General features: G+C 41.8%; 2 long non-coding RNA genes across 9 annotated transcripts in view; one reads left to right on the top strand and one right to left on the bottom strand.

Moving 5' to 3' along the window:
• LOC109497635 overlaps window positions 1-9,747 on the bottom strand; it is a 132,452-nt gene extending 122,705 nt beyond the window's left edge. For 4 of the 6 annotated variants that reach the window (XR_006594625.1, XR_006594624.1, XR_002740612.2 and 1 more), the window contains exons 1-2: window positions 9,558-9,747; window positions 649-742 (exon numbers count right to left, since the gene is read on the bottom strand). This is a non-coding gene — a long non-coding RNA (uncharacterized LOC109497635). Of the gene's footprint in view, window positions 1-648; window positions 743-1,152; window positions 1,590-9,557 lie in introns of those variants that run through there. The other 2 variants (XR_006594628.1, XR_006594627.1) reach the window with 2 other exon arrangements.
• LOC109497632 lies at window positions 9,728-26,503 on the top strand. Of its 3 annotated transcripts, XR_006594623.1 has the most exons (7): window positions 9,728-9,952; window positions 10,043-10,180; window positions 18,546-18,613; window positions 20,656-20,704; window positions 23,052-23,179; window positions 24,282-24,401; window positions 25,035-26,503. It is a non-coding gene; the product is annotated as an uncharacterized LOC109497632 (long non-coding RNA). The 3 variants fall into 3 exon arrangements; XR_006594622.1 differs by lacking the exon at window positions 18,546-18,613 and having other exon boundaries at window positions 25,961-26,503; XR_002740611.2 differs by lacking the exon at window positions 18,546-18,613 and having other exon boundaries at window positions 25,035-25,542.
• The last annotated feature ends 1,159 nt before the right edge of the window (window positions 26,504-27,662 follow it).

The raw sequence follows: 27,662 nt of genomic DNA, 5'->3' as shown, positions 1-27,662 counted from the left end.
CGGTATAGAAACTTTTACAGAATTTTTTCAGCTGAAGAATGAAGTCTTGTCCAAATCTCAGTTGTTTTATATATACCCTTTTAATCAATTACGTTTCAGACTTTAATTTATATTTAAGACGAAGTTGTGTAGTTTTGGGGGGAAAATACAGTCAGCTTTGAAATATAATATATGGGAAGAGATGGTTCTTCCCGACATAGTGAGGGGGACACACCGTCATCAGGATTTTGATTCGATATTTGAAAAAATGATATATGGTAGCTAATTTATTTTTCTCTTTTGGCCACTGAATTTTTATTTGGCCAAATTAGGTCATTGAACCAACCACTACTTCTGTCATTCCATAAAATGTGGAAAAATTTTACAGCAAAATTGGGAAAGATGATTTCAGAATCTTCAAAGTGGATAAACTGGGTAAACTAACTAAATGTCCTTATTTGCCTCAATTCCCCTCAAACTCAGGTTATCTTCCCCATTGACAAAGGAGCCAACATTTAGTAGCCATTCCGTAAGATGGCATTCTGTGAGAATTCAGGCAGGGAACTTATGAGTTACAAATCCTAAATTCTGACCTATAACTCTCAGTATAAAGAGTCCACGTAAAATTCTAGTAATGAGTCAAGGGGTCAACTCCTGAGGTAGACGTACCATTCCTGTTCTCTGACGCCCAGTGAAAAGGGCCGGTTCACTGGGTGATGGGGCTCCAAGCAGCCTTCAGGAGGGGATAAACTGAGGAGTCAGCCTGAAAAAATACCATCTGATGAGAATACACTAGAAGAACACTGGAATTAAAACTAGGTGTTTGCTGTGAAGTACAAGAAATTCAGTGGTAACAGACATCCTAAGACATGCTGTAGAGCAGTTGGTTCTTATGTCTGTAATACAGCAGTCCCCCCTTAACTGCAGGAAATACATTCCAGGGCCCCCGTGGATGCCCAAAACTACTGATAGCCATGATCCCTGTTTATACTATGCTTTTTTCCTATATATACATACATACCTATGATACAGTTTAATTTACAAGTTAGGCACCGTAAGAGATTAACAACAATATCTACTAATAAAATAGAACAATTATAACAATATACTGTAATAAAGGTTATGTGAATTGGTCTCCCTATCTCTCAGAATATCTTATTGTATTACACTCACCCTTCCCCTTGCTGCGTGATGATGAAATGCCTGCGTGATGAGATGATGTCAGGTGAATGACACGGTGACCTATTGTTAGTCTATTAACGGCCTTCCGAAGACTCTTCAGAAGGAGGATCATCTGCCCCTGGACTGTGGTTGATGGCAAGTAACCGAAACTATGGAAAGCTAAACCGTGGATAAGGGGGAACTTAGTCAAGAGCGAAGGTTGAGCACACAGTGTCCTCACTGGCTGACACGAACGACCCTGCAGAGCTCTCAGCTGGAGACTTGTCTATGGTTTCCCCAATTTCTGCGTTTAATTGTTGTTAGCCAGGGGGCGCCTGGGTGGCGCAGTCGGTTAAGCGTCCGACTTCAGCCAGGTCACGATCTCGCGGTCCAGGAGTTCGAGCCCCGCGTCAGGCTCTGGGCTGATGGCTTAGAGCCTGGAGCCTGTTTCCGATTCTGTGTCTCCCTCTCTCTCTGCCCCTCCCCCATTCATGCTCTGTCTCTCTCTGTCCCAAAAATAAATAAACGTTGAAAAAAAAATTGTTGTTAGCCAGTATTCTGTAGCTGGAAACACTTGTATTTATGCTGCCTCGTTATCACTGTGTCTGCCTTTGCAAGGGTGAGTATCCACGTTAAATGAGCCCAACTTCCAAGAGAGAAGCTGACAAAAGGTAGAGCTCTCCAGACTTTTATGGTGTCAGACGAACTGGGAACATATTTGTTTTATTTCCATGATTTCTCAGACTTCTCTGCAGAGAAAGTAAGGTCTTGGGGGTGCCTGGCTGGCCCAGTCAGTGGAGCGTCCGACTTCGGCTCAGGTCACGATCTTGTGGTTTGGGAGTTCGACCCCCGTGTCGGGTTCTGTACTGACAGCTCAGAGCCTGGAGCCTGTTTCGGATTCTGTGTCTCCCTCTCTCTCTCTGCCCCTCCCCGCTCATGCTCTGTCTCTCTGTCTCTGAAAAACGAATAAACTTAAAAAAAATTTTTTTTAATTTAAAAACAAATTAAAAAAAAAAAAAGAAAGTAAGGTCCTGGATGTCAGTGGAGTCAATGGTTTCTCCTACCTGTAGACTAAAGGGTTTCCTCCTCCTGATTCTCTCTATTCTGTCTCTCTCGTATAAGTACCGTGCACTAACCGATTGCGCCACTGGAGCTCCCGTTCTTTCTCTCTCGAAATCTAGTTGTTTGAATATCTTAGCTTGATCCTGTGAATATTCTTTTTTTTCCCCCCTCTCCAGTTTTTCTTCTCTTTGTTTACTGTCCCAATCTTTTGAAAAGTGTCACATCTAAAATTTATGATATACTGAATTACAAAAATCTACTATAATATTCTTATTTTTCTGAAGTTATTTTTTAAATCAACTGTTTGATTTTTTTAATATTATGTTTTCTTCCATGGATCCAATTTTTTTTTTTTTTTTTGGTCTCTCTGAATGTCTGTAGGGGTTTTTCTTGTCAATAAATTTAAGTCGGGACTATGCTTCCCAGAATTCCCTTTCCTCTATTGTCCTAGGTTAGCCTTGATCAGTATCAGGTACCAAGTGCAGCTCACAAATGTTGTCAGTGACCTGCTGGCTAATCTTGGTTGCTAAGCCATATAGCTTCCAGCTTCTGCCAGATCTCTTTCTTCAAACTCTCTAAGTCCTGGACCAGAGACATCTGCAGTATGACAAAAGGTACCAGTTTTTCTGCAGCGGATGGGTCATTGTGGCCAGAGGAGATCAGAGTCAGGTGAGTTTTTCCTCATGGGTTCAAGTTTGTCCTTGGTGTCTTCTGCTTCTTCTTCGGTGTTTCTTCCCAACTGTTAGCCCTTCTGGCCTGCAGCAGTTGGGCAATACTGGGAGACACACAGGCAGCAGCCTTCCATAGGCATCTTCACCAGCTCCTGTAATTGTGAGACCTGATCTCTATACCAAAGGCCTACTCCATGTCACTCGTTATGGTTCTGCTGCTCTGCATGAGCCCTATGACCTTTTGGGAGGTGTAAAAGAAGAATAAAAAGATGTACAACTGGGAACTGTCATAGCTGACCAAAGATAGCTGAAATTGATGTGTTATTCAGACATAAACAGCAAATATTGGTGTAACCAAAGGGGCTGGTAACTATATTCTGAATACAGGGAGCGAGCTTCTATATTCTCATTTTTCACATTAGGACATTAAGAAATAATATCGGGGCACCTGGGTGGCTCAGTCGGTTGAACATCCAACCAACTCCTGATTTTGGCACAGGTCATGATCTCACTGTTTGTGAGTTCACGCCTCACATCACGTTCTGCACTGTCAGCACAGAGCCTGCTTGGGATTCTCTGTCTCCCTCGCTCTCTGCCCCTCCCCCGCTTGTGCGTGTGCACTCTCTCTCTCAAAAGTAAATAAACATCTAAAAAGAGAGAGATAATATGTAAACCTGAAAAACAGGAAATATTAGTTATAAATGTTGGATGATAAAATGGTAAATTGGTAAAATTGACCATAAAACAAATGAGGAGGGAAATATTTGCACACAAACACAAAAAGCAAAAGCAGGGGAAAAAAATACCACAATTTAAAACCAACCAGTGTCTACAGGACATCACGAAAGATACATATTCAGTTCTGTGCATAATTTGGATTACAGAGGTACAGTTTGGCTGGCACAGGCTTAGAAGAAAACCAGTTAGCACACACCAAAAAAAAAAAAAAATCCGATGAAGTAATGATATGGTGATACAAGGAGAATTAATGAACCTAATTTAGTCATGAAAGGAGGCAGGGCCAGAGACCATCAGGTAGTAGTGAAAATTAAAGAGGAATCGATACAAGGACTAATGGGGAAACGGGGAGCCTTTTGTTATTGCTACTGTTGTTTTTAATGAAGATGGAGCTGTAAGCATGCAAATTGGATTATTTCTAGCATGCTCCAGTCTGTTGTTTCTTTAGCTCAGTTCCTTGTGTGTTTAAATAAACGAGTGTAGGCATATTTGTGTTGCTTTGCCTCTTCTATTTCCCTACCAACTAATATCTACGTAGAAGCTGGTTCTTTAATTAGGAGTCATTGAAGTTCATTCCCTTGACAATGCCTGATGGGCTTCTAGTGACTACTGCCGTTCTAACTCAACTGCTTTCCCTGCTCCTTATGGACACAAAAGAAGCCCGAGACCACCCAGTGTAGGGAAGTTTCTATAAATACCAGAAGCAACAACTAAAAGAACTGAAAGTAGTTGACTGTGGAGAATAGGAATTGGGTGGGTGGGGGAGGAATGGAATAGGGGAATGCTCTGTTTTCAATATGAGACTTACAAAATTACACACTTTATTATACACCGGTAGTGCTTTGGTAAAAATAAATATGGAATTAGAAAGATAACGGAAAAGTATAAACATAGACAATAAACAGGTCAACTGACCATCCCGGATAACAAAAATTAGGTGTGTGTTTTAAACATTTTGGTGAAAACCGTGCTTTCAATTTAGAAACCTACACCTCACCCAACTAATAGGAGGACGGAATAAATATATTTTTATCCATTTAGGTATTTATGTGATTATCTTCCCACGAATCTTTCCTTAGGAAGATCCTAGAGATTGCGTTTGCCAAATCAGAAAGTGAAGAGAAATGGGGTGCAGGAAAGAATGCATCCAATTCAAGAGGGTGGTGGAGAGATGTCTAAAGATGGCAGCTGTACAGCAGGACTAGAGAAAAACCAGTCTAGATAGGAACAGGAAGAGAGACGGAAATAATTGCGAATATTGACAAAATGCAGACTATAGATGCTCTAAATTAAACACCAGAGAAGCTCATCCATAAATTTCCAGCAACAGTACACATGGCATATTAAAAGCCTCGACCTGCCCTGAAAAAGTTGGCACCATTAAAAAGCATCTACATTATTGATCAGCCTCAGAGATGTTGTCTGGAAAGTAAAACAAATCTATCTGGCTGACTGCCCATTCTTCGTCTATATAATAGAGAACTATACGGCCATTGAAAGAATGAGGTGTATCTATATTTACCGATACGAAACAATACGCTTGGTAAACTAGAAATAACAACAACAATAATAAACAGCTCTAGGAAAACCTCATTTGATTGGCTGTTAGCTATTGGCTTCCAGACAGCACAAAATGGGTGGCCTGAATTGCTCATCTGGGGGAGGAAGACATGAGAAGAGAGTAGTGCCTGCTGCAGGGACGGCAAGCAACCCCAGTGTGACAAGTGGTGTCTTTGGCCCCTATGTTTTCTTGGCCAAAGCCCTCTGGACCAGGCTGACAAAATAGGAGCCAAATAGATTTAGTGAACAGTTTAGCCGGCCACGGGGTCTGGAATCTTCCTTTGACATTTAAGTGGAAACAGAAAATTGCCACCAGGGCTGGGGCAAACCCCAACCGAGGCCAGGAAGGACTAGGCCCTTACTCCCTAAAGACCAATCTGGATAGTGTCACCCCAGTCATTTCATTAACCCCCTTATCAGGCAACACTGAATTTTATTTGCCTTTATTTGTGTTCTACTCATCATGTTATGATGAGGGCTTATACATATTTTTAAATTAAAAATGCAAGATGCCAAACATTATATAGAGTATGCTATAATTTGTTATGTAAAGAGGACTATTTGTATACACACACACACACACACACACACACACACACACACAACCAAGTACGTATTTGCTGCCAGCTTGTTTGAGGAGGGATAATAAGAAACTAAAAGCAGTGGGTAGAACTCAAGCACAAAGATGGGCAGGAACCTTACATTCGTTGCACACATTTGAGTCCTATTTGAAGTGTTGCCAATTATCTATAACACTTATGAAATAGAATTTTACTTTAAAAAGAAAAAGTCATGACAAATAAGATTTATTTAAAAGAGTCAGTATAAAGGGTTATGGGAAAGGGTTAATTCATGATGGCCACAGATTCCTTTAAAGAGGAGAATTAGAGGGGTGCCTGGGTGGGTCAGTTGGTTGAGCATAGGATTTCAGCTCAAGTCATGACCTTGCAGTTCACGAGTTTGAGCCCCACGTCAGGCTCTGTGCTGACAGCTCAGAGCCTGGAGCCTGCCTCACACTCTGTGTTTCCCTCTCTCTCTGCCCCTGCCCTACTCGCACTCTGTTTCTCTCTCTCTCAAAAATAAATAAAAACATTAATTAAAAAAAAGAATTAGAGTGATGACTGTACAGAGAAGGTTGCAGGAGACAAAGGGGATGATGCTAAGAGGAGATTCTTACCACATGAACTAAAACACTGTGAAAGGTGAAATCTGTATTACGTATATACAGTTGGGGTTTTTATTACACCTGAAATTAACTTATCTGGGGAAAACAGATTTCACAGTAAAATTAAGAATAAAGAAAACAAAATTCTACTGGAATAAAAAAAATACGTCTTTGGGAAATTCTGTTCAATCCTGCCGTATTTCTTTAGTGATTCTGCTTTTCAATTTTGTAAGATAATTATTTCATACTTTCCTTTTTCTAATCAAGTTTCTTCCTACATTCCTCTATGACATTCATCTCATAACCCAACCTGCAGATGACAGTTCTATATTTTTTACTGAGTAAATAGAACTTAGTAAGAAAACAAAAATTAGCTCTCATCTTGCAACCACTCAAGGGACAAATCCAACTGTATCTCCACTAATCTTCTGTGTGCCCCCAGCTAAACTCTCTCAAGTGTTCCTGAAGAATCCATGAAGAACGGAAATGGCTTCCTTTGATGACCCTCACCAGCCTGCTCAAGATCTTTGTGCTGCAACTGGCCTTTCTGCTAGCTGCAAATGCATAAAAACAAAACTCACTCTTCCCAGATTCTTTCCCCTCTTTCTTTTCCTTATGTGTCTGCTTTTGCAGACAGCAGCCTAATGTCCCTCTTCCTACATATGAGTAAATTATTAGCATGCATATAACTAACTCAGTATCTCTGAGCTGCCCTCTGACAATTTATTTCTGGAGTTTTCACTGAAACATTATTGACCTCAATTCTAAAATTGTAGCCAATTAAATTGTGCACTTCAAGGAGCTCGATTTCTCTTGGCTCCTTTGCTAAGTCTCATCTGCAGTAATTCAATACTTCACCTTGACTGTGCTAAGTATATTTCTTGGTTAAGTTTGTTTCTGGTTATAATTCTGATTTGTGCCCAGCTGGTTATTTGTTCCAAATGATACCTAGAGTAATCTGGCCTTTGACACCATGGCCTGACCATTTGGAGATTTCTATCAGGTAGCAGACAACAGGAGTTAATTCTGATACTTTGTGGACATTTGGAATTTTGGGGGTGAGAAGCCATTAGCCATTTTGTCCTTCCATTCATAAACAGAATCTGCTTGTTTGAATCTGATATAGATTTCTCCAATTGTAAACATCAGCTCCCTTTTTGTTCTCCCCAAACTCAAGCCTTTTCTTCCTTTTTTTTTTATTATGGCCACAATAGTTGTCAATTCAAATAAAAGTGAAAGTTCAACATCAAGATGCTATTCACTTACACTGGCCTCTTTTAAGAACTTTTGACCTTGGTAAAGTGTTACACCTAAGTGGAGTCTTAGAATAGAAATGAAAAAAAGAATTAAGCTTTCTTTCATCGGTTAGAAGTTTCTAAACAACGGAATCATTTCAAATTAAGGTCTCTTTAGACATCTTTTAATAAGGCTATCTGATAGAGAGAATAGAAACTGATATCATCAAAAATTAGTTTATTAATTTGAAAACTAAGTCTTTTAATAGCCATATAAGTAAAAAAAAAATTAACAGCTTTGTTAAGGTGTAACTGAGATGTAATAAAGTTTACAACTTAATGTTTTGATATATGTAAACACCCATGAGACCATCACCACGATCGAGACATATCCATCACGCCAAAAAGTTTCCTCATACCACTTTTTAATTTAAACTGGAGTACAGTGATGATTCATAGCTGCAATCCCACTACTGATCAGCAGGAGAGTTTTGATCTGCTCCCTTTCTTTCTTTTTGTTTTTTTTTTCAATGTTTATTTTCGAGAAAGAGAGACAGAGGGACAGAGTGTGAGCAAGGAAGGGGCAGAGAGAGCGAGACAGAGGGAGACACAGAATCTGAAGCAGGCTCTAGGTTCTGAGCTGTCAGCACAGAGCCCAACATAGGGGGCTCGAACTCACGCGCAGATCATGATCTGAGCTGAAGTCAGACACTTAACCAGCTGAGCCACCCAGGTGCCCCACAATCTGCTCCCTTTCTGCCCTGAGCCTATTCCCTCCTCCTGAGGCAACCTGGTGGCCCCCAGTTCCCGGAGGTCATCACGCTGATGCCAAATTTAGTGCAGACATCTTATAGACATAACACATTATAGCCCAGAGCTCCTGGGCCCGAGGGACCCTCCTGCCTTAGCCTCCCCAGTTCAACCACAGCAGTCCTTGGCAGATGATCTTGTGCATTATAAGGGACATCATAATCAGACAGAACATCAAGGACTTCAGAATACACATCAATCAAAGGTTTCCTAAGCTTTCTACGACGGCTTTCTTTGTCATCTTTCTGTAATACTGATTTTCTTATTTCTTTGTTGTCCTTTTCTAGCTATTCCAACATCCCCTGGTGCTTTGAATATGCAGAAGTTTCTTTTGAAGTTGGTCAACTTTCTCTGACACCTTACGTTTCAGCTGGGCATAGCTCATGCGACACTGGCCAGCTGCTAGCTGCTCTGCACACTTCCTCCTTGTGCTCTTGAATTTGCTCTTGTAAGACAGTGAGCTCACCAAGGAGCCCCTTTCTGTAATGCTGCCCCTTTCAGAACTGTGATCTGTTGTGCTCAATGCCATTTTTCCAATGAACCTTCCACAAGCTGAGGCTTTCAACCACCTTGTCAAAATCAGGTGCCAACTTTGCAAGGCCCTCTGAATTAAGCGGGCTTTTCTAATTTCCCCTCAATTAGATGTACTCATTAATCTCCCACACAACGTCAGGCACAACCCATTTATGGTCACTAAGGTCAAGTATATAGTTCCACTGATCAAGAGTCCTTTGGGCTGCACAGACACCAGCAACAGCAGATCCTAGTATGAGCCATCAAAGTTTTAAGAGCCTTGGAGCTAACCCTGCCGGTCAAAAATGCCTTCAGGGTTGGTAGTCATATTTAATTGAAGAAAGTTTCGATTTACATAAAAGGAGACTAGTTAGAGAGAACTGCCAAAATGATATCTTTTTAAAATATTTCTTTGAGTCGAGTCGACACACAGTGTTCCATTAGTTTCGGGTGTACAACACAGTGATCCGACACCTTTCTACTATGCTACGCTCACCCCAGATGTAGCTGCCATCTGTCACCATACAACCCCGTGATCTCCTCCCCTGGCGTCCTGAAGCCTTAAAGTAGGACGAGGTGAACAAATACTTCGTGAAACCAGATGCAGTTGCGGCTAGAGCGGCAACCTTTCTTTGATGTTTCACCAAGGACTGTCGACCTCACCGGCCACAGCAGTCAGGCGTTGTCGCCACATCCCGGGGACAAGGAGGTCACAACAGGCGCTGAGGAGGCCACGCGGGGGATCCGGCGTCGGCTCCGGACGGGTCCGGCTCCAGGAGCGACTTGCGAAGAGGACGTCAGCAACCACAGCCAAGGAGCCTCTACCAGCGGTGCGTGAACTTCCGTAGGAGCCCGCCCGGGACCCGTACTCCGTCCGGCAGGCAAACGGCCACCCCACGCTTCCTAGGCGCGCAGCACAAACGGTCCGTGGAGAACTAACGCGTGCGCCCGGAGCCTCTCCTTGTGCCACCTTCTCATCCCTTCCTCCCGTCCCTGCCCATCCCCGCCGCCGGCGCCGATCCGGTGTCTGTCCTTGTATATTGAGTTGCATTCTCTAGGTGGGATATAAACGGATATGCTCTTATTTTTGTCAGGCGTCTCTCACTCCACAGAATTATCTTAACACTCGTCCGTGTGTCTATCAACAGGTTATTTTTTAGGGCTGAGTAGTATTCCACCGTACGGACCCAGCACATTGCTTCTGCACGCGTGTCGCGTGGATGAACCTTCGCGCTGTTTCCAGTCCAAATAAAGCCGCCGGGAACATTGCACGTTCACATCCCTGGGTACGTGTTTTATTTCACTTGTCTCCCAGTGGCTGCGCCGTTTTGTATTCCCATCAGCAGCGTGTGAGAGTACTTTCTTGCCCACGTTTGGTGTGGTCAGTTTTGACTTTTAGGCATTTTTATTTATGAAATTGCCCTCTTAGTCTTCCTTTATATCTTCTATTTCTCTGCCGAGAGTTTTAAACATGTTGTTTCAAACGTGTTTATACCTGCTTGTTGGGACTTTTAAAAATGATGGGTGTTTGGGGGGCGCTTGGGTGGCTCAGTCCGTGAAGCCTCCCACTTCAGCTCAGGTCATGATCTCAGGGTTCATGAGTTTGAACCCCAGGTCAGGCTCTGTGCGGACAGCCCAGAGCCTGGAGCCTACTTCCGATTCTGTGTCTCCCTGTCTCCTGTCTCTCCTCCCCTTCTCTCTCTCTCTCTCTCTCTCTCAAAAATAAATTAAAAAAACATTAAAAAATAATAAATGATGGCTGTTTTAAAATTCTCATTAGGTAATTCTAACAATCCTGTCATCTCAGTGTTAGTATCCATTCACTATCTTTTTTTTTTTTTTTTAACTCCGATGGAGGTCGTCTTTGTTCTTGGTATAACTAGTGATTTTCAACTGATACCTGGATAGTCTGGGTACTATGTTACCAGACTCTGGATTTTATTGAAATATTCTGTTTTAACATGCTTCTTCTAACACTGCCCCTGTGGTTGAAGGGAGGTACCACCTCATTACCTCATTATGTTAGATGGGGGTGCGATTCTTGTTTCTCTCCCAAGCCTCTGCTGACATCTAAGGCAGAAAGACATCTTGTCACTGTTGGAGCAGGGATGGCAAGATTGGGAGTTCAGGCTCCAGCGAGGCTTGCGCTGATGCCAATCTGCCTAGGAAGTGACCTTCCTTTACCCCACCCGACCTCTACTAACACCATAGGGGGGGGGCCCTTGTTACTGCTGAGCAACGATGAAAGTCTTGACTCTCCACTGGGTCTGGGTGTCCTCTGATCGCCTACAGAGGAGAAGGACACCTCATTACCACTGAGGGGTTGAGGGTACAGCCTCTCTGTGTGGTAGCTGCTGACACTTCCTGGAGGAGGTCTCCTTGCTCCTGAGCAGAGCATAAACACTTACCTCCACTAGGTCTTCTAGAGGACGGCAGGCTTGTGACATCTCAAATCATATTCTCTTTTTCAATATCAATATAGTTGCTTTGTGCCTCCTGTCATAAATACCAATGCTTTATTTAAAAAAATTTTTTTTAGTATGAAATTTATTGTCAAGTTGGTTTCCATACAACACCCAGTGCTCATCCCAGCAGGTGCCCTCCTCAGTACCTGTCACCCACCCACCCCTCCCTCCCACCCTAAAATTTTTAATGTTTATTTTTGAGAGAGAGAGACAGAGCACGGGTAGGGAAGGGGCAGAGAGAGAGAGAGAGGGAGACACAAAATCCAAAGCAGGCTCCAGACTCCAAACTCCGAGCTGTCAGCACAGAGCCTGACATGGGGCTCGAACTCATGAACTGCAAGATCATTACCTGAGCTGAACTTGGATGCTTAGCCAACTGAGCCACCCAGGTGCCCCAATACCAGTGCTTTAGAATTCTTTGATTCTGATCATCCTTTACCAATACTGTGTACATTCTTGTGTATTGTTGTTTCACACTTCAGAGTAGTAATTATTGTTCTTAAATGTCGGTTTACCTCCAATTTAAGGCAATGTCTCTTGAGTGTCTCAGATTTCACTTTTAGCTTCTGCTATCAGTAATCCTTCAAATTTTTTCAGAATTTTTTTCAGACTGTTTCATCTTTTCATACAATGAGGTCCTAAGTTTTATACTCCCTTCTTTTTTCCTAATATTCTTAACCCTCATTATTTACAAATGCATGGTCTCAAAGTCTGTGCCAGCATGGATATTTAAAGAGATCATAAGGTTAAGTACGTAAAATATAACACAAATTGCATGTGCAGAACACCCTAAGGGTTTATTTTTAAGTTTACTTATTTATTTTGAAATGGAAAGAGAGGAAACAAGGGAAGGGCAGATAGAGAGGGGAGAGAGAGAACGCCAAGCAGACTCTACACTGTCAGTTGCAGAGCCCAGGGTGGAGCTCAGACTCACAAACTGTGAGATCATGACCTGAGCAGAAATCAAGTGTTGGACGCTTAACCGATTGAGCCACCCAGATGCCCCACATCCTAAGGCTTTAATTCTCAGATCCAATGGATGATAATACTCAATTCAGAGGGGAAAGAATATGAAAATGCTTGATAGTTGGTAGTTGCTGAATAAATATTAATTTGCTTTCCTTTATTTCTAAAGTTTATAGACTCAAAAATTTTCAAGATTTGAGAGAGAGTTGAAAATTCATGTTTAGTTTGTAAATATACAAATTGGTGGTTTAAACTCTGTATTCAGCAGGCTCTTTTTATCTTTCCAATTATTCTGCTGAGGAAGCTCTTAATGAGCATGTTTCAGATATCACAAAAGTAAAACTGACTAAGGCAATAAGCCCTTAATCCAAAGCAATTCAACAAATAGGCTTTGAGTGCCCATTAAGTCTAAGGCACTGGACTCAGTGTTGAGGAAGTTACACAGCTGAAATAGACTCACACGCTCTGCCCTCCTACATGGCAAGAATGAAATCACCGACAATGGCAAGAATGGAAAAGAAGTCTATTACAGAGTTGTTGCAAAGCAATGTAATCTCATGCGCGTACACTGAAGGAATGGAGAGAGAGAGCAGAGTAGAGAAAAGGGACATGTGGCAGGATGCTGGGGAACTTGCAGACAGAGTTTTATATGTTCCCATGGAAACAGTTAGACTTGAATGCTTGGGTGCATAAGGCAGTCTTACCAGGTGCCCGTTATCGGTTTGGAGGAGGGAAAAAAAAAATCACATTTCCATGACAGTTACAGATTAGCTGAGCAAGTAGCTTTCCAAAGTGATGTACTTGCAAAAAAACAGATAAACATTGTCCAGAGTGAAAATGTTTGTATTCTCCAGCACCAGCTGGGTAATTAGATCTCCCCTTAGAAAGGACCAGATTGCAGTTTGTGCTTTTTGACCATTTTACCCAAGATAGCAAGATCTTCTACACAGAGGCAATTTTCTTGGCGGGGGGTGGGGGTGGGGTGGAAACTCACAATATGTAGGTAGAGAATAGGAAAGAAAATTGAAAATGGGAGAAGAAATTGCCCCAACGAGAATCATGCAGACATTTTGGAGGTTACTAAAATAAGACAAGGAGTTAGGGTGTGTGTACACATGGGAAGTTATGAAATATTTATAATGGCATTGAGACATTGAGGTGTTTGACAGTGTAGTGAGGCAATACTTTCTGTAGTGAATTGGGATTTAAGAAAGCAACACCAACCATCCATCACAGATCCAAAGGTGACAAAGAAAGAAAAGAAATGTAGACAACGTTGCAGAAGGAATCTGTGTATAGTCTGCGTTTAGCAAAACGTGCACTTTAATTTCACACATTTTAGGGACACGGAAAACAAAAAGGTTATACTTGCTCCTTCCAAAGAAGAGGAGATAGATGGTAGATAGATTAATTTCTGCAGTGATTGAGCTATTTGTTGAACCCTAATAGTATCTAGATAATAGTGACAACAGTCAACACAAGCCCTTAAGGGAACACAAAGACAATGATACCAGTAGGCAAAAGCCTGCCGAGAAGTGACAGCATAGATTAAGGATTATTTCTTAACTCCTAGGGTACACAGAATAAAGTATTCAGAAGGGAGTGGGTAATTGGGAAAATCCTTTGGAAAGAAGTTAGTTTTTAGTTAGATTTCAAAGACAAGTGACTACAGATTGACAATGTGAAGCCAGAAGCCCTGTCAATGCATGAAAATGTTTGCAACCCAAAACAAAAGCTATAAAGTTTGAGCAAACATTGCTAGATGTAGATGGTAACTATGAAGGCAAAAGCACAAGTCAGCAATGGGAAACTATTGATGCTAAATTGTCCCTCGACAATACAGACACAGAGTAATTGCTAAGCTACCTCTAGGTGATATGCTGCCTCTCTGGGCTGGCATTTTTGGTGGATTCTGTTGGCTTGGGCTTTCCGCATCAAACTCCCATTCTAGAACCAAGAAGTGTGGGTCCTAGAATAGACCCAGGAACAATGGTACTGAGATAAGTGTAACTAGTCCTCAACTTTATGCTGCTTTTTAAAAACAAATGAATGATACAATTAATGTAGCAATATTGCTCTAAATGTATAAAATGTAGAAACATATAAAAATAACTTTTGTATTCAGCATCCGTATATAATATTTTTTTTTGTATATTCTCCTTTCCTTTCCACGATTTCTTAAGACTCGTATTGTTTATTGAATCGATGTGTAGGAAAAAAAAAGAACATAACACCCTAGTGTGCTTCTTTAAGGCCTGTGCCAGGAAATAAGATGGAGAAGCTCAATGTTAAGACTCCGAAGACGAGGGAGATGGCAGTTAACTAAAACCAGGCTCTCTGAAGCCATACAAATAGGAAACTGACTACTGGCTCCTATGTTAACTAGCTAAGGGATCTTGGCCAAACTTTCGATACTGATGACCCAGAATTTCCTTCAATGTAAAGTGAGGATAACAGTACCAAACCCAAATGGTTATTATGAAGGCAAAATAAAGTTATACAGATCATGTATCTCATTTACTCACTTAGACACGAGTGGCTGAAAAGCCACTATCAGGGGCTGGAAGAAGGAAGTTCATGTTAAACAACAAAAACAATGGATGCTTGCAATGACTCATAGGCAGAAAGCACACCTTTTGAGCTCACAGCTCTAGGGGAAATCTAGAAGGGGTTAGAATGTGTTGGTGATGTTGGTAAGGTATTTCTAGAAAGAGTTGGTCCCCAAAGTAATTGGCCATTGTGTAAGCAAAAAATGAAAGGAATGAAAAATTCAAGTTCAGGACTTTGCAGATGAAAAGCTATCTGCTTTTAGAGCTCCAAGTTGAAAGAAATACATCTTTAAAAGCTTTGAGCAGTGGAGCCCTGGTAACATGTCTCCCATGAATAAAGTGATGCAGACAGAGATAAGATGTGATCTTTTCACTAATCTTGCCAGGTAGCTTAAAATGAGTTGGGAATTAATGGAGAAACAAAATAACTTTAGTGAAAAAGGAAGAAAAGAAAAAAAGGAAGAAGAAACAATATATTTGTTTATGATGCTTCAGAAAGAATGCCGGGTCTGGTTATTCTGACATGGCAATGACTATCCCACAGAACAGAAGCCTTTTAAGTGTTTGAATGAATTATATTTCCAAAGAGACTAGGAGTCAGGACCAAAAATTCTTTGTTCAACGTGACATACAAAACGGAAACAAAAAAAGTTAAGCTCCCTAGATTGGCAGGAGACAGGCTCCCAGGAGGGTAAGTCCAGCAGGCTCATCTACATTTTACATGAGTTCCAGTAAATAGGAGACAAGGATGCTCCTCCCTGAAGATGGAACCAGTAGCCTTGTTAAACAAAACCCAGGAGAATTTCTCCCTTAGAGCAGAATCTAGGAACGTCTTTTGCTGCCAGAATAGGGCTTTTATGCTGCCCAGGGGGACCATAGAAGAGCTGTGTGCCTCCCATCCACCCCCATTCCTACTTTCCGGGAATTTTGTGATGGTCATCCTGTTTCCACTCCGTCACTGCAAGTGTGATGTGTGCAGCAGAGAGGGGATTGAAGTACGTGGGTACCGATAACTTGACTTATTTTTGTCCAGAGGTTGCCAGATAAAGGAAGGACTGTCTATCACACACAGATCTTTGTGGCGGAGCTGGTTGCATCGAAGGGATGGTTATCCTCCTTGGGGAAGAGGTTGGTCGATTTCAAGAAAGGAAGCGAAAGGGAAGTGGATATTTGGTGACCAGCTGGTTAAAATGATAGACTGTGGAGGAGATACCTAGATGCTTACCAATTATTTTCCTCTTCCTGAGAGAAGAAAGCTTATGAGTTTCATCTATTTACATTTATGGGAAAATGTACACATATAACCTTTTTATTTTGAAATCGTTTTAGATTCATTTTCAATTTAAGAGATAATGTAGAAAGACCCGACTTCTCCTTTACCCCATTTGCTCCAATGATACTATGTTATAAAACTGTAGTACAATAACACAGCTGCAATACTGAAATTGATACAGCCGAGATGGACCATTTACACACCCCTCATGGGAGATTCCCTCATGCAACCCTGGGATATCCCTAGTCACTTTCCTCTCTATTTCACTTCCTTCTCAAACTCTGGCAACCACTCACCTGGTCTCCATTTCTACAATTTTGTCATTTCAAGAATGTTATATACATATGAGCTTATAACCCTTTGGGATTGGATTTTTTTTTCAGTGAGGATGATTCTCTGAGGATTCATCCAAATTGTTGTGTGTTTGAATAGTTCATTCCTTTTATGGCTGAGTAGTTTCCCATGATATGGACATACCGCAGTTTGTGGACCTGTTGAAGGACGTCTGGGTTGTTTCCCGTTTGGGGCCATTACAAACAACGCTGCTATAAACATTCGTGTACAGGATATTGTTCACACAAGACTTGTGGGAACTCAAGTCTTCATTTCTCTGGGATTAAGTGGTCAGAAATGTAGTTGCTGAATTGGATAATAAACACGTTTGGGTTTTAAGAAAGTGTCAATGTGTTGCTTAAATAATGCAATAACTCCAAATTCTCAAAATCCGAGTTTCCCAGTCGTTTCTTATGGTTCTCACTGCTCTGCTCAACATGCCAATCCAAACAGCAGATCGTATTATATTTAGATCACCAATAGACATCTTAGGAAGATTTGAATGGTGGTTCCCTGATCCTTGCATGTTATTCATCGTCATTGTTTATTTAGAGCTAATACATTCTTCTGTTTTAGGGAAGATACGTTCATCTTATGTGATTTCACATTAGAATAGTGAATGAGTATTTCCAAATGGTCTCATCAATAATCACTGAGACTTTCTTTAAACTTTTCTTTTTCTATATATTTCATTAAAAATGCTTCACAGGAAACAACACTAAGAACAGCAAAACATTGAACCCATTAGAGGTAATGTGTTTCTGTCACAAGCTGGGGAGAGTTAAAGTCACCATGGTTAGTGCTTACATTTTAGATGTTTCTGTGAACATAAGACATTCCCAAGAAATAACATTAACTCTGTCAGCAAAGTGCATTTCCAATCACTCCCTTGTTCCAGGCAGAAATCTTAACTACTATAATAATCCTCTCACGGGTCATTCTGGGTCCACCACCCATTGTCTACACTGCTATACGAGTAGTGTTTTAAAATCTCAAACCTGATCATATGCCCCTTCAAAACCCATTAATAGCTTAGGAGACAGTTGAAAATCTGAAGTATGGCCTCACATCTCCAAAGATAAGGGCCTCCATAGACCATCTCCCAGACTTCTGTGCACTCACTCTTCTGGAGCCAGACTCATTCCATGATGGAGAGACCAATTTCCCCTTTTTTCCTGTATAGTTCTGGGTCTTAAGCTCCTAGTACACAGAGAGGCATAGAGATCCCACTCAATCACTATTTGCTGAATAGCTAAGATTATGAACAAATGCAAGAATTAATAATAATTGGCTGCTGATTTGTGTGGCCAATCCATCAAATTAGACCAAAGTTCTAAAAAAAGCAACGGATGCCAAATGATTCTCATTCCTTAGTCCCTGTCTTGCTGTTCCGCCTTTGGAATCCATCGCTTAAGGGGTGCCTGGGTGGCTCAGTCGGTTGATCTCGGGTCATGATCTCGCGGTTTGTGAGTTCAAGCCCCGTGTCAGGCTCTGTGCTGACAGCCCAGATTCTGCGTCTCTGGCTTTCTCTGCCCCTCCCCTGCTTACACTCCGTCTCTGGCTCACCCTTTCTCTCAAAAATAAATAAACATTAAAAAAAACTGAAGAAAAAAAAAAGAGAAATCCATCGCTTAAGAACCGGGGTCCTAAATTACACTTTTAAGCGTTTCATGGAAATTAGAGACATTTACTCTGCTTTTACTTTAATTCACATCCAGTGCTTATCACTTAGGAACACAGTAGGTAACAGACAATCTACTAAAAATAGATACTTGGAAGAAAGTTCAACGAAGGTTCTACGTACAAAGGTGGGGGTGGTGTTTAGGAAATCCAACACAGCATAGTGCAAGACCTTGGGTCTTATAGTAGTATGGAGTAACGGTGAAGCATCCATACCACCCCAAAACTAGAACACCAGGGATGGGGGGTGGGTGAGGTGCTGAACCCAAAGAGGCCATCCATTTGATCCCTTACAGAGGGACACAGCCAAGTAATGGTGTATCACATGGAAGGGAGCTCAGGGGAAGGCATATTACGATCTCGTTCTCCCCTTGTCCTCTGACAGCTTGCAGAGCTGGAAACCTCCGACTCGAAATGAGAAGGGAGAGGAACGTGCTAATTCGGTGCATACAGGTCAGCTTCTCAGAAGCCACAGAGCAGAATGGAGAAGGTTGTGGGTCGGGAGGGGCTCCAGAAAAATATCTCGTGGGCCTGTTCCATGTTGTCAGGGTCCAGATGTCAGGATTCTGCCTAATGACCGGTGATAAAGGCTCCTTATTGTGCTTCCGGCACCAGGCTGACCTCTTACCTGAGAGAAATTTACATCTACTGCTCTCTTCAACCGTCTGCTCTGGCTCTACGACAGTCACTCACAGGATCTCCCTGGACAGTTTGTTAGCTCCAGCCGTCGGCTCTGAGCTCTCTCTTCAACCTGGAGGCTTTTGCTTGCAGGTCCCACTTTACTTGGAATTGAAAACTCGTGGCTGCCTCTTAAGGTAGTTAGTGTAACAACTATGATTAGAACCCTCGGGGCACCTGGGTGGCTGAGTCCGCGAAGCAACCAACTTCGGCTCAGGTCATGATCTCAAGGCCCGTGGGTTCGAGCCCCGCATGGGGCTCTGTGCTGACAGCTCAGGCCTGGGGCCTGCTTCGGATTCTGTGTCTCCCTCTCTCTCGGCCCCTCCCCTGCTCGCACTCTGTCTCTCTCAAAAATAAACAAAAATTAAAATTAGACCTCTTGAAAGTGAATAAGGGAGATAGAAAATTAAAGTCTCGGGTGTCATATTCAATGATTTAACTTGAAAACCTCAAGCAGCTTCTCAAAATTTATCCTAGAATATCTTTAAAGATGACTATGATTTTTTTTCACCACACCACACCAAAAAAAAGGAAAGAGTTTCATTTTAGCAAGTTGGGTTCTAGTTAGGAAAATACCTAACAGATCTTAATGATACTTGAACTATTTTGAAAAGCAAATATAGTACTCCCTCAAATGGGTACGCTCTTTTGAAATAAGTTAAAATTTTAAACCGATGGAACCTATAGCTGGCCCCTCCTGGCACCATTTGGGGACAACAGAGCCCAGTGGACTGCACTGACATGACCTCAGGTTGCTTGCCTGGTGACAATACCCTGAAATTCTTGACTCGTCCCCGAGAGCAGTCCCTAAAAGACTTTCCTTACAAATTCCAACTCATTAGGGAAGGAAAGTACAATATCCTCCCCCTTAAGTGCCTACGAAATCCCTCATCTGCTAGTTTTCTAACTGCCTGAATGTGCTCTTTAAATGGGAAAGAGCAACATATTTCCTTATTTGCAGGCAATCAGACTGGTGTAGGCCAAATCATTTAACCTCATGACCCACATATTCTTCATCTGGGAAAGGGGATGACAGTGACCCCTTCCAGGAGGAGGTATAGGGATCGGCTTGGTAAAATGCGTGAAGTCCCCTGAAAAAAATCAGTAGGCATTTTATGAAGGGACATTTTGTTCCACTAATGATGCTTCCACTGTTTTGTTTGAGGTGAGCAGGGACCGTTTTGTTTGAAGACTAATGCCAGAGTACCTGACAATCTTTTTAAAATTATTTTTTAATGTTTATTTAGTTTTGAGAGTGCACAAGCAGGGGAGGGGCAGGGAGGGAGGGAGACGCAGAAGCTGAAACAGGCTCCAGGCTCCAAGCCGTCAGCACAGGGCCCGATACAGGGCTTGAACCCACAAACCGGGAGATCATGACCTGAGCTGAAGTGGGACGCTTAACCGACTGAGCCACCCAGGCGCCCCAGAGTATCTAGGAATTGTAAAAATTCCCCAAATTTCAGTAACTGTAAGATACATGGGAGGGTTTAAGGGGGAAAAAGGAAAAAAAAAAAACCAAACGTGTTCGGCTTTATCAAAACCTTCAGACTCCTAAGAGCATCACTGTGGAACACAATATTGGTGGGGTGTCAATACAGGAATATATAAGTATATATTATATATATTTATATTTATTATATGTTATGTATTATTTACTTTCCTGGAAGGGAACTATATATATATTATATATATTTATTATATAGTATTATATATTATATATTATTATATGTATAATAATATATAATGTTTGCGTGTGTGTGTGTGTATATATTATAATGTTGTTTTTGGCTAAGTGCATTTTATTGGTTTTCTTTCAGAATCCTTCTACAAAAGAGTAAAGTTAAAAACCAGGGCCCTGGCAAGAAGGTACCTCTTTCTTTCCCGAGAGCCCTCCACCTGTCCCCATGTTCCCCAGCTGTGTCACCGCTGCAGTCCCTGGGGAGTGGAGGGCTCGCTCTTTTCATCCCCCAGCAAGCCCAAAAAGGGAAGAGATCCACGACCCAGCTCCTCCTGCCCCTCAGCCCCATCCCGCACATGTTGGTCCTGATGGGATCCAGTAAACATTCCCATTTATATGATTATTATATATATAAGAATAACTATATATATTTTTCTCTTTTTCTTTCCTGTATGATTTATCTATATTTCTGATGTTTAGTACTGACATACAAAGTTCCTGAAAGCAGATATATAAAGCTTATCTCACCTCTCAGAGCTAGGTATAACCAAGAGGGTGAAATTAAGCCTTGGTTGAAATAGCAGATGGTGCATCACCCTGCTTTTCCTTGCTTCTAGTGCAAACTGAGTTTACCTTTCATTTCTCATCCTCTTCTGTTTGTGTACTTGAGATACTCGTACTTCTTTAGACATTATTTAGATGTGGTCTCTATCATACTTTTAGGCAGAAAAGAGATGAATGAATTTGCTCTAGGAACCGTTCCACTTAACTGTCTCAACGAATCTTCCAACTTACTACACGAAATAAAAGATTCTCCACAGCATCAATTCTCAGAAAGGCTCACCTCGTGGTGTGTCCACTCTAAACGCAGACACACACAGATCAATCTCAAACCCTCAGATCAGATGAGCCCAGGCAGCTGCCTAAAGCATCCACAGACTACGGAAATCAACCTCTAAGCATCAATTCTAATCTATAAAATATTTCTGACAGTAATTTGTTTAATCTGGAAAGCGCTTAGGGTAACACTATATTCTGGCTAAAGCAAACAAATGAGACTTCCTGAGATTTTACAGCTAAGAAATGACAGAATGGGGACCAGACAACCATTCTTCAACTGCTAGCTGGCCTGGCGCCCCTTCAGTCCCCAAAATAAAGGGTTAACCATATACTATATTATCCAAGCTAACATTCTTGCAGGAAGGGGAGAAGAATGCAAAATGAATGAATCAGGCAGCCAGTGTAAACCAGGCCTGGACCCAGGAAACCGGGTCAGGCTGCTTCAATATGCTTCCTGCTTTCGATAAACCACTTTTGAGATTTGAGCCTGGCTGTACCAATACCAGCTATGGCCTTGGGTAATTACTTGGTTTCATGGAGCCTCTCTGGTTCCTTATTTAAAATATGAATATAATAATAACTCCTCCTATGATTCTAGCCACATCGAAGTAATAAAATGCCTGACATGTAAAATGAACCAGATCCATGTAAGATACCAATAATCTTATTACTGCAATATGTAGCAAAAAGAAACTAAAGAATTTGAGCCATGTCTCAGAAGGACAGAATAATTGCACTTCGGGTGTTTCAGTGTTCATTCTCTATTTGGGAGACCAGAGCCCGAGGGTCCAAAGGTCCCATTTGTCCTAGTAAAGCACCGACTGGCTTGATGGGACACTCAGGGCTCAGCAAAGTGCAGTCTGAGAGGCTATGGCATCTTTTGTCTGTACCACAGACTTCCACTATAAGAAGTGTTATAAACACACCTTTTATTGAGTACCCTTCTTTGTTGAGCATGCTGCTAGGAACTACGTGGTTATTTCCAATCTTCTAAATATTCCTTATATAAATATATGTAATTTATCGTGATATTGTATACATGTAAATATAGGTGACCTATATCTGAAACAACTACATGATTTTCGCAAGGTCGTATGACTCGTAAGTGGAGGAAAAAAATGTTGCAGAGAGGGAACAGTGACTATGTATCAGGCACTGTCTCAGGTAGACAAATCCAAATGTGGTCTTTGTACTTACAAAGTTTACAGTCTACAAACAGAGACCAGAATTTATTCAAATAATCCTACAACCCCAAATAAGGTTGCGACTGTGAAAAACCTTATGGGAGTTACACTGGAGGAATTGATGTCCGACAAGTCAGGGGAGACATTTCTGCAAGCGTCGTATTTGACTTGAGATGTAAAGGATTATTAGGAGCTAACCAGGTAGCGAAGGGTCAGGGGGGCTTTCCAGGCAAAGTTGTGCAAAGCTCATGTGCTAAAATCTTTCGGCAGGAGAGGACATGATGGGGGGGGGGGGTGGCGAGGGTGGCTTTTGGCAGTGATGCAAGAGCAGTGAAATCACCGGGGAGTGTGCTGGAAGGCGAGGTTGGAGAGGGGGGAGGGGCTTAGTCCATTAAGGGCTTGCGGGTCAGATAAAGACAGGTGGACGCGGTCAGAAGAACTCACTAACAAGTTTTAAGTAGAGGAGTGATGTGATATGATTTGTCGTCTGAAAGGCTGGCTCTGCCCGCAGGTACCAGCCAGATGGGACGGGATCGGACCGGATGTGGTAAAATCAGTGAGATCGCTTGCACGACGTGGTGGCACCAGTGACAATGGGAGAAGTTGACGGGCAGATCTGACACATTTGACACTTAGGAGGTAAAACTGGGAGGACTTGAAGGGCGATTGGGGTGAAAGTCAAGGATGACAGAGCGTGGTGTCCGTTTTGTCTGCGCAGTAGAGGATGGGCTAAGAGACAGCAGAATGGGGCCAGTGTCGTTGGTGAAATCATGAATGCGAGCTTGGACGTGGGGAGTCTGAGATACGTTTGTGGTATCCAAGACGGGTTCTGACGTAGATGGTGGAGAAGAGTGGGATGGAGATGATATTATATCTCATCAGATTTAAGATGATAACCAAAGCTGAAGGTGTGGATGGGCTGGTGTCAGGAAAGAATAATGAGATGAGAGAGAGCAGAGTGTGGAGCCTTAAGGAACTGTCCATTGCATAACGTGAAGTGTCTATGACCATGGTGGAGGCCACAAGAATTCCTGCTTTTAGATGGAGGTGAGAATAGGCGGCAAATGACATTCGATCAACCCTGAGAACCAAATAGTCTAAGTTTCCCATAAGCTTGAGTGTGAAAATATCTGAAGGAAATGTCTTCCTCCAGCTGGAGTTGGCCCTACCTCACTGGCAAGGACAGTAATTTCTCACAATCCATTTACCATGGTACCTCCTGCCCTATGTAGTTTGAGGACATCATTTGGCATTAATTAGTTTGTGTGAGTTTTGACTTGCTTCCCCTTGTTTGGAAGGAGGAAAGGAATTCCAGATCAATGTCTCCAAGTCAGTTATTTGGGGAAATCACACACAAAAAAGGCAAGCTTCCCTACCACCTAGCCCACCGAGTATTTCTAGAATCCAGAACGACTCTGGAATCTCTTTCCAATACGTTCGCTATTTAAGAAATGGAGAGCAGAGGACAGAAGGAATGCTCTGGAGCACTTTTCATCCGGTAGATGGAGAAAGTGAAGTGAAAGTTTTCAAGGGGAGAGCCAGAGCTCACAGTAATTCGTGTTACAATTAGTACTTTTTCAAGGGAGGGCTTTGTACCAGTTGGTATTCTTTCGTAAAGAGTGCCCAGGAGTACGGTAGTGTCTGACTTCCAAAATGTTCACAAATGTGTTCTAAATGTGGTGAATTATAATGAAAAAAATTTTATTGTTGAATTCTCCGACTGCTACAATGCTTTATTTAGGAATACAGCTTGGCAAAAACACATCCAAGGACACCACGTGTGATTTCCTCCGCGCTGATTTTGGAAGCTGGGATGTTTCTGCATACGCGCATCAGCAACATCTAAGCCAACACTCCTCTGGTATGTTGAGTATTTTCCACTGGTATTCCTTGCATTTTTGTGCATCGCTTTCCATTAAATTCCTACAACCATGTCTTTAAACGCATTCTTTTCTTTTATAAATAAAATGTATGATATAATTATGCAGGCTTGTTTAAATATGTATAATTTATAGCAACACTGTAGATATCTTTCATCCAATATATATATAAAGGAGATTATCGTTAAAGAGGCTCTCAAGTTCGCATACACTTAAATAACTGTCTTTTAATGTAAGATTTTCAAAAACACTGGGACTCTACACTCTTGTGTGTTTCTAACGAACGTTGTATTCCTTACTCTTCAATAAAAAGCAAAGGGGAAACAAGGATACCAGGTTCCTTGACGGTAATGGAATTTTTAGCAATTGTTATAGGTAACATAAGCTATCATCCTAATTTTTCAGTTATGTAAACAATCTCACCTGTACACGGCCAAGGAATCGTGTTTGTCTGTTCAAATGTGCTTCCTAACAGATGTGTGTATACTGAGTATTGGTTTAACTCCCTTTTCCGTCATATGGAACGGCTTTTCTAACAACGGCTTAACAGCCTTTCACTTCTTGGTTTACGTCCCATACTTAATCGTGACAAGTGCCTGCTCGTGTCCTCACAGGGCCTGTTTCAAACAGCACATTGATATGCCCTGAGCTCTTCTCCGAGTGACCAAGGGCCCGCGTCCGTCCACCGCACTGTGAACAGCAGCGGGAAAGCCCTCGAGAACACAGAGGAAATAGATGCCATGTTGTTTGGAAATATTTACATTGGGAAGTCATCACGTACGCAGATTTTTTTTTTTTTTTCATTTAAAGCTGTGGTTTTGCCCTTTATCCATATTTTGGCTACGTTTGTTTTGTTTGGATAGTGAAAGCACGTGTCATTGTCAGCTGTTGTTGTTGTTGTTTTAAATGTCTTTTGGCTTTCTGCAACAGCAATGTCAATTACAACAAAATTAAAGATGAGGTCTAAGGAAACAGTAATTTTTGTGTTTGCCGCGCAGAACATTTATAAAATTTACTTTTACAGCAGGATTAGTAAAAACTGGAGCAAAAATACTAAAGATAGATGAAGAAAAAAAATACAAAGAACCTGGAAAAAAGAAAAGCATTTCTGTTAAATATTTATTGTTATTTCGAGAGAGCTTAGGCGTACGTGTTTTTTTTTTTCTCACGTGGATGTCATATTCATATTGCTCCTGTTTTAGTCTTAACTGTATTCTTTATGGTTTTCTTTTCTGCTTAAATGCAGAGTTGCTCAGATTGTTATTTCTGTGTAAGATATGTTACCCAATGGGGAGGGTTGAGAAAAAATAAAATGGTTTTCTTCAGCCATTTAATATCGGGACTATAAATGACCTCTTCTACTTGTTCACTAATAAACAGAATGGTGAGGATCCCAAGAAAAACAAAATAATCTGCTTGGTGATCTTGGGGTACCCATCATGAAGGTCGATATTTGTACACGTGTCCTCCAGGCATCATCATGATCGTGTATTTCAGGCATGTTTCCTCATCATGATTCAATGTAATTGTTGACTTTCAGAGAGATTTTCTTCAGACAACGGGGGTATGTTGGTGGCAGACACAAAGCTGGAACTTACTGACCCTAGGAGCTTTGAGAACATTCTGCAATTTACTGGCCACAGCACAGAATTTTTTCTTCAGTACTACTTGGCTGACCGGAGTTCAATGTCTCCTCTAGCTGAGTTCCAAATGCTTTTGAAAGTAGTGGGAAGGTTATGCCTCTGAGCACAGTCAAGATATTTAAGGTGAAACTTGTGTTTATGTGTTTGTATTTGTACATGTGTGTATATGAGCGTGCATATGTGTTTATGTACATGAGTGTGTGTTAAGAAGAGGTTGAAGAATTCCTTCTAGAATGCAAATATTTTTTATTTAACATTACTTCTCAACAGAATAATGGAATGATTCATTTTAAATACTCATAAGAGGAGAATGTGTTTGCATATATAGACTATGCAAAAATATATGTAGGAGACTATAATAAAATGCATTTAAAGAAAATTTTTAATGCTTTATTTTTGAGACAGAGAGGGATAGAGCATGAACAGGGAAGGGGCAGAGAGAGAGGGAGACACAGAATCCGATGCAGGCTCCAGGCTCTGAGCTGCCTGCACAGAGCCTGACGCAGGGGCTCGACGCAGGGGCTCGACGCAGGGCTCGAACTCAGGAACCGCGAGATCGTGACCTGAGCCAAAGTCGGACGCTTAACCAATGGAGCCACCTAGACGCCCCATATAATGCATTTTTAAAGTGGGGCACCTAGGTGACTCCGTCGGTTAAGTGTCCGACTTCAGCTCGGGTCACGATCTCGCGGTTTGTGAGTTCGAGCCCCGCATTGGGCTGTGTGTTGACAGCTGGGGAGCCTGGAGCCTGTTTCAGATTCTGGGTCTTCCTCTCTCTCTCTGCCCCTCCTCCACCCACACTGTCTCAAAAATAAACATTAAAGGGGCACCTGGGTTGCTCAGTCAGTTAAGCCTCCGACTTCCGCTCAGGTCATGATCTCACAGTTCATGGGTTCGAGCCCCATGTCGAGCTCTGTGCTGACAGCTTAGAGCCTGGACTGCTTCAGATTCTGTGTCTCCCTCTCTCTCTCTGCCCCTCCCCCCACTCGTGCTCTCTTGCTCTCTCTCAAAAATAAATGAACATTGAAAAAAAATTTAAACATTAAAGATGCATTTGGAGATATCACAGAATTCAAGCTTCTGCTATATTTATCTTTAAACTTTGATATGTTAATGGTTCCTCAAGTAAATTTATCAATACGGTTATTTTTAATCACTGGTGTTAAGATCATCGCACTAAAAGTTTCCGAAGAGACAGAAAATACGAACAGCCTGTTTGTAAGTAAGCAACAAACTTTACGTCCAAGAAAAAGTATCCTCTCCTGTGGCTAGTTCGTTAAATGTAATGTTTTCGCCATTAGTAACAGACGTCTTGCGAAGACATCATAATGCTTTGGTAAAAATTTTCATTAGACCAAAGGTAATTGTTCTCAAAGTGTGGTTCCCATCAGGATCACTTGGGAACTTGTTAGAAACACAAATTCTCAGACGCCACTTCAGACCTGCTGGTGAGGCCCAACAATCTGCAGGTGATTCTACATCGGGCTGAAGTTTGACATGTGGCAAAATATAATATGGCCCCGGCAAGGATACTCGCGCCCTCACAAATGTAAGCACCTGCTCTCTATACAAAGGCAGCAGGAAGAGTAAGATTCCCAG

This window comes from Felis catus, chromosome A2 (assembly GCF_018350175.1).
Source record: "Felis catus isolate Fca126 chromosome A2, F.catus_Fca126_mat1.0, whole genome shotgun sequence".
Classification (NCBI taxonomy): Eukaryota; Metazoa; Chordata; class Mammalia; order Carnivora; family Felidae; genus Felis; species Felis catus.
Note: the sequence above shows the minus strand (reverse complement) of the source record. Positions and strands in the feature narration are given on the sequence as shown.